A 6623-nucleotide genomic window follows, 5' to 3' on the forward strand; every position below is an offset into this window, starting at 1 on the left:
AGAGAGAGAGAGAGAGAGAGAGAGAGAGAGAGAGAGAGAGAGAGAAGCATTCCATGCAGAAGAATCAGATTAGTTATTCAGTTTCTAAATTCTGCCTGAAGCCAACGCGTGCTTTCTCCCTTGGTTATGAAACGTGTGGGGGTGAAGGAAAGGGAAACAGCCAGCGAAGACATCTGACAGCGGGAGAGAGGGAACAGAAGTTACCATGGTGTGATGGAAATCAAATTAATTTAGCTCCAAACACACACCTCCCTGCTGCCTGGCAGAAATGCAGAGGGACATATTTGTCTCTGGGCAAAATGCTCCCCAGCTGGTATTGCCATCGTCACCTTGACCTTAATTAAAGAAACCTAGATGCTCACAGTCTGGACTCACAAATGGGGTTGACGTTCCACTTTTAATTGTTAGGATTCTTTCCCTCCACCTGTTTAGGGGGACATTGATTTCTAGATGTGCATTCAGGTTCTTTTGGTTTCTTTGTTTTTTAAACCATGGCCAGGTACCCACCCTCAACACACACACACACACACACACACGGATATATTTTCCACTCTTCTCTGTGGGCTGTCTCTCTCTCTAGCCCGCAACATGGATAACAAGAGACCTAAAATGGAGTCTGGCTGCCTTCCCATTTGAATTTTGGGGATTTACACAGGGAGCTCTACTCTTGGAATTCCCATTCCTTTTTGGCCAGATTATTCTTTGTCAGAGCACTAGACCTGTTTTCCAACAGTCACAGAACTTCTAAACCTAATCTCGTGCATTCCCTGAACACCAGTCCTCAGGGTCCTAAAGGGTTTGTTATGCTTGAAAATATACACACGTTATTGGAATAGACAGACAGGCAGACACACAGACAGATATCTATTTGCCCACTTCCAGGGAAATTGCAGCTAAAAGTCTGTGTTAAGGTTATAAAAAAAAATGCCCTTTTATTCACACAAACTGGAAGAGACAGCCTCACATCCTGCAAATTATTTACTTGAACTGTGTTTGACTCACAGCCCTCCCATTGAGAGATATGAGACATTAAACAAAGTGTGTATCTTTTCTGAGCTTCCATTTTCCTGTGAGGAAATAGACCAATATTTAGGGTTACATGTATTGCATAACTACGTTGTATTTAGTACCTAAATAAAAACTAGCCTTTAGACATTAATTTTTTTAATCATTTACCAATAACAAAATTATGGATATTGTCACAAAAAGTATGCATTTTTTAAAGATGGGCAAACAGAAGACAAAGTGGTCTATAGACATCTTATCATTAACTTAGGATTTATAAATATTGACTCTTGACTTACTCTAGACTTAGGAATTCCCAACTGATATGATAAAAATAGGTTATATGTATGCATGAACACTCCATTATGAAGCCCACTGTTATGTATAATTGGCACATACTACGCATTATGATTGGTTTTAATGTCACTTCAGTGGGGAACCTCACCTGAAGAACCCTCCCGATGGCCTCCATTGATGTGGTCCGGCCTGCCCAGACTGTGGGGTAGTAGCTCAGATCCAGTGAGAGCATTTCAGAGTGGGTTAATTCTCACCTCTTGTTTGCTTGACCCTTCCTTCACTGCTCCTAGGCTGAGGGACTGATTTCTCTGCTGTAGCAGAACCAGCATTTCCAAGTTTTTGTGGAAGAATGGGGACCAGCGCTCTCCAAGAACTTTGCAGGTTTCCAGCATCAGCCTGGGACCACTGATGCACCCTGCCCTGTGGATTGGGTAACTGCCCAGTAAGAGGCTCAGGAACTGAGTACTGGGTTCTCCTGTCTCAGATGTGATTTGGCTCTCGTTACTTTAAGGCTTCTTTGATAATATATCCACTCACTTGGTTCTGTACCTCTAAGCAAACCCGACTAAAGCATCAACAGTTTCAAGGACACGTAAGACTCATGATCCCAGGGCTGGGGCTGGAGCTCAGTGGAAGACATTTGCCTCGCATGTGCAAGGCCCTGATGTCCAATCCCAGACTCACGATTCTGCAAATGCACTCTAGTAAGTTATATACTTACATGGTATTATTTAGATGACATGTACAGCGTTTGATAATCCTTTTTAGCCATGTCTGAGGTGGACTTTGCTAGAAATTAATTAAGTTTTGTTTCCTTTTGTTTTGATTTGTTTCTATGTCCCTAGAAACACAGTGCCACTAAGTAAAAAAAGCAGTCTTCTGAAGATGGTGGCACCACTAACTCGTGTCCTCTGCTTACCTGTTGAGTGTCTACAGAGAGGAATCATGGGACTTCTCTATATTGTTAAATGGGGGTATTTAATAAGACTCTGGACTGGAAAGGCAGCAGAGACATGGAGACATTCAGAACAGTGTGGCCCTTGAGGAGAAGGGGGAGGTGCTCTCATATTTCCCCCTTATCTCCTTTTATACTTCTCCAATAAAGTGTTTCCATTATGGGACAGGGAAACCCTCCAAATTATATGCAATGTGTAAATACCCTTTTCCTTTATATTTTGCACCCGTGTCTACATCGTCATTACTGATCAAAAGACCTATTGATATGTATGGACTGTCATTGATTCTCTAGGCAGAGATCTTCCACGTTTAACCTCCACACACCATTTCCCTGTGTTGTCGCTGATAAAGAATATTGAAGCGGTCTGAGGGTAAACTGGAGAGGGAGCTGTGACTGGTCATAGCTGGCAAGCAATCTTTCATTCAAGACCTTTGCTTTTCTCAGAAAGAGCAAAGGTGATTCCTGGATATGTCTCAAATATGCAGGTTATCATTAGCAACTGTGTCATGGGTTGTTAACTAAATATGCGGGTCAGTAAACCACAATAACAACTTTTAGCAGATCACAAATTGTGTTCTCCATGAGGTTTTAGCCAATAAAATGAATGAGAGTTCTTATTGCTAATCTCCGACACTATATACACATATACACATACATACACGTACACATAGTCACTGGAGTGCAGTGATTACCTCACAAAAAGGCAACTGGCCATGCCTGAAGACATTTGATTATCACGGCTGGTAGGGAGAGGAGAAGATGATACTAGCATCTAACAGGAAAAGAGCCAAGATGCTACTAAACGTCTCCACTGGGGGAAAAAACAACCTTCCATCGTTGTGGTAAATCTCCAACCCAAATAGGACCGGTTGAAGAACACACAACTCAATAATTATGAATATAAGCTGCACGCCTAGATTGGGCAGATTCACCACTACACTACTCTATTCCCCAGCATGAGACCCTTATAACTTGCGGGTTTTCCAGACCACGTGCTTCTCCTCCATTGTCCTTCCACCTCCTGCTCCTCTATCAGCTTCTTCCTCCGTTGTCTTCTCCTCCATTGTCTTCCTCCTCTGTCATCCTCTCTCTCCCAGGAAAGGGGAATTAACATCAAAATACAAGATATCAGGAAAGCTGACTATGAGAAAGCATGTTGTCATGATAGATGCTGCTATTGACATTTTAAATTATTGATGTGCCAAGGAGCAAAGAAAGACCAGCAGAAACGATTCTTGTCTTCGTAGATCGGTTCCTCTTGCTCTGCTGTGTAAAGCAGAAGCACCTGGGATGAACCAACGCAATCAGGTTTTCAAGACAAATAAAGCTGGAGTGTGGGCATCATCAGGTCCCTCCAAGGACTATCACCTTTTCTCCACATGTACACTGGGTGAGATATATACAGACCAAAGAGGGTGTGAGCAGTCATTTGTTTTTATTCAGAGGCAAGTATCCTGTCAAACTCTTCCCTGTTTACCAAAGGGAACCCATATGCATCCTTCTGTAATCAACATTTCCAACATAGTATTTATATTACTATATACCCAAATTATTATACATACCCAAAGAAGATAAAGTCACCACCTTGTAAATAATACATCTGAAATTTGCTTTAAAGTAATCCTGTGCAGTGCAGAAAGCAGCGAGAAGGGCGTAAACTGAGCAAAAGGCGTCTGTAAGTTGACCTTTGTTACAGTTTGGTAATGGAGTCACAACTCATCCTCACTACGTATGTTTGACGTTGTGCACAACAAATATGTTTCAAGTTGTAAGCTAGTAGCTTCATCTTTAAAATAACGCAACTGACAGTTCACGTTAGCTTATAAGATGTTAGAGAAGGTGGACAGTCCTCATCCTCACTGTAGTAAAGACGGACACATCTGGAATCTCAAACGGTTCCTATACAGGGAGGGCAAGAGTGTCTAAAATCTACAGTAGTCCAGATACCGTTCGCCAACAGAAGATCTGCTCCAAGACCCTCGAGGAATGCCTGAAACTGTGTAGAGTAGACCCAAGCACTGCTATAGAACAAAAGTCAATCTGTTAACTGAGACACCCATGTGGCTGGTGAATAGAGTATTCAGCACGGGTGTACCAGCACGGGTGTACCAAAGTGATGACTGGTTTATCATGCTACCGAAACAGTGTGCAAAGAAAACTTATAAACTGTTTTTTTTTTAATTTCTAGAATTTTCCACTTAATATTTTCCCACCTAAGTTGTCTTCAGGAAACTGAGCCTGTTGAAATCAAAAGTCAGGTGAAGGAGAAATGGGGTGTTTATCTAACAATAGCACTTAACGGAACGCAGTGCGGCTCCATTAATCAGAGATTTCATATTGGACATTAGGCCTCTGAAACTCATCTTCCCACATCCCTGCACTTTATATCTTTTGACCTGCTTCTCCCCACTTCCCTTCCTTTCCTCTTCCATCAATGGCAATCACTATTTCATTGTATACTTGGCCTCCGCTGTGATACAAATCATGTAACGTTTTTATGGCTGCCTGTGGCTTATTTCACATAGCATAATGTCCCCTGCTCCATCCATGTTGTAGGAAATAACGAAACCTCCTCTTATACTAAGGGTCATACTATCCCATCATACAAATATGCTTATGTGAGCTTATGCATGTTTATTGACGGGCATGTACACTTCTGGGCTCTTGTGAGCAACAAAGCAGTGAGTACAGGGATACAAATATCTTTACAAAGTGGTGGTTTTGTCTTCTTTGAGCACATACTCAGAAGAAGGCTCGCTGGCCAGTATGGCATGTCTAGTTTTAACTCCTGCAGGAGGCTTACCATATTTGTGGTGGTCAACGTACAGATCTATACTCTTACCCACAGAAAACTCCGATTCCCACATCCTTGCCTACAGTTGTTGTCAACAGTTCTCTTTTGTAACATCATCTTTGTGAATCTCATCCTTTTTTATCTTACATTCTATGATTATTAGTGATTGCAATATTATTTTAATGGCTAGGAGTACCATGATTAATCCATTCTTCCACTGTCGAATACTTACATCATTTTCAAGTTTCTAAGTTTCCAAACAACACGACGGTGAACATCTTTGCAGCTAAATCTGAAGATCAGAGAAAGAAGTCAAGACTGATTCCAGGATTTTTCTGGAGTAACTGTAAGGATGAAGTTGTCATTGACTGAAAGGAAAAAGACTCTTGGGGCAGAAAACCAAGAGTTTGATTTTAGTGATTATGCTAAGTTTGAAAGCCTCTCTAGACACCCTACTGAAGAAGGCAGGTGGGTTTGAAATTAAAATTCCTAGAAGTGGTAAGGGCTTGAAACATAACTTCAGACCACCAGCATAGAGAGGGGAGGGGATAAGAAGATTCTGAGAACCTAGCTCCAGTATGTCAGAAACATACGCAGAATTCAATAACGGTGCTAAGTTAGATACGCAGCATGATACAAGAACGTGGATCGCAGAAATCAAGTGTCCTGGCTGCTTTTTTTTTTTTTTACTAGTGTGATAAGACACCATGACCAAGGCAACTTACAGAAGGAAGAGATTATGGAGGGCCTACAGTTCCAGGGGGTGAGGTAAATCTATGGCCATCTCGGTGGGGAACGTGGCACTGGGCAGTAGCTGAGAGCTTACATCTTGACCCATAAGCACAGCACAGAGAGAGATAACTGAGGGTGACATAGACTTTTGAAACCTCAAAGTCTGCCCCCAGGGACACAAAGTGAAAAAAGTATTTCTAGAGGGAAGAAGCTGAAGGGGGGGTCCATTAGGATACAGACAACTGGTTCTCAACCTGTGGGTCGCGACCCTCACATGAGTTAGTATATCAGATATATACATTATGATTCATAACAGTCACAAAACTACATTTATGAAGTAGCAACAAAATGATTATATGGTTGGAGTCACCACAACATGAGGAACTGTTTTAAAGGGTCTCAGTATTAGCAAGTTGAGAAGCATGATTGTAGACTGAGAACTACCTACGAGAACAATGTGTTTCCTTTACTATGTCTTCCCAAGCCATAGTATGCAGTCCACCAAACAAGGACTTTGTTTATTTTAGTTATTGCTAGTACCCCAATACCTTGAACAATAGCTTGGTAACCAATTATTTTGTCATATTTAGTTCTAAGAGTAGAGTGCTAATTTAAGGGAAATTCTTCTTTTGATGAAATATGTTGTAATTATTTTTTAAGCATGCCACAAAAAGGCTGTTCTAATCCTATGTAAAGACCATAACTGAAGAGTAGCCTTGAGCCCGCCACAACAGAACGACCTCGGCAAGTCTAGCCTCCTACTTCTTCCATTACTTAACTCCCTTCAAATGCCTCCCCGAAACCACATCCCAGACAGGAATCGTGTTCAATGGCTTA

Source organism: Grammomys surdaster, unplaced genomic scaffold (genome assembly GCF_004785775.1).
Source record: "Grammomys surdaster isolate TR1022 unplaced genomic scaffold, NIH_TR_1.0 190, whole genome shotgun sequence".
In the NCBI taxonomy this organism is placed as follows: Eukaryota; Metazoa; Chordata; class Mammalia; order Rodentia; family Muridae; genus Grammomys; species Grammomys surdaster.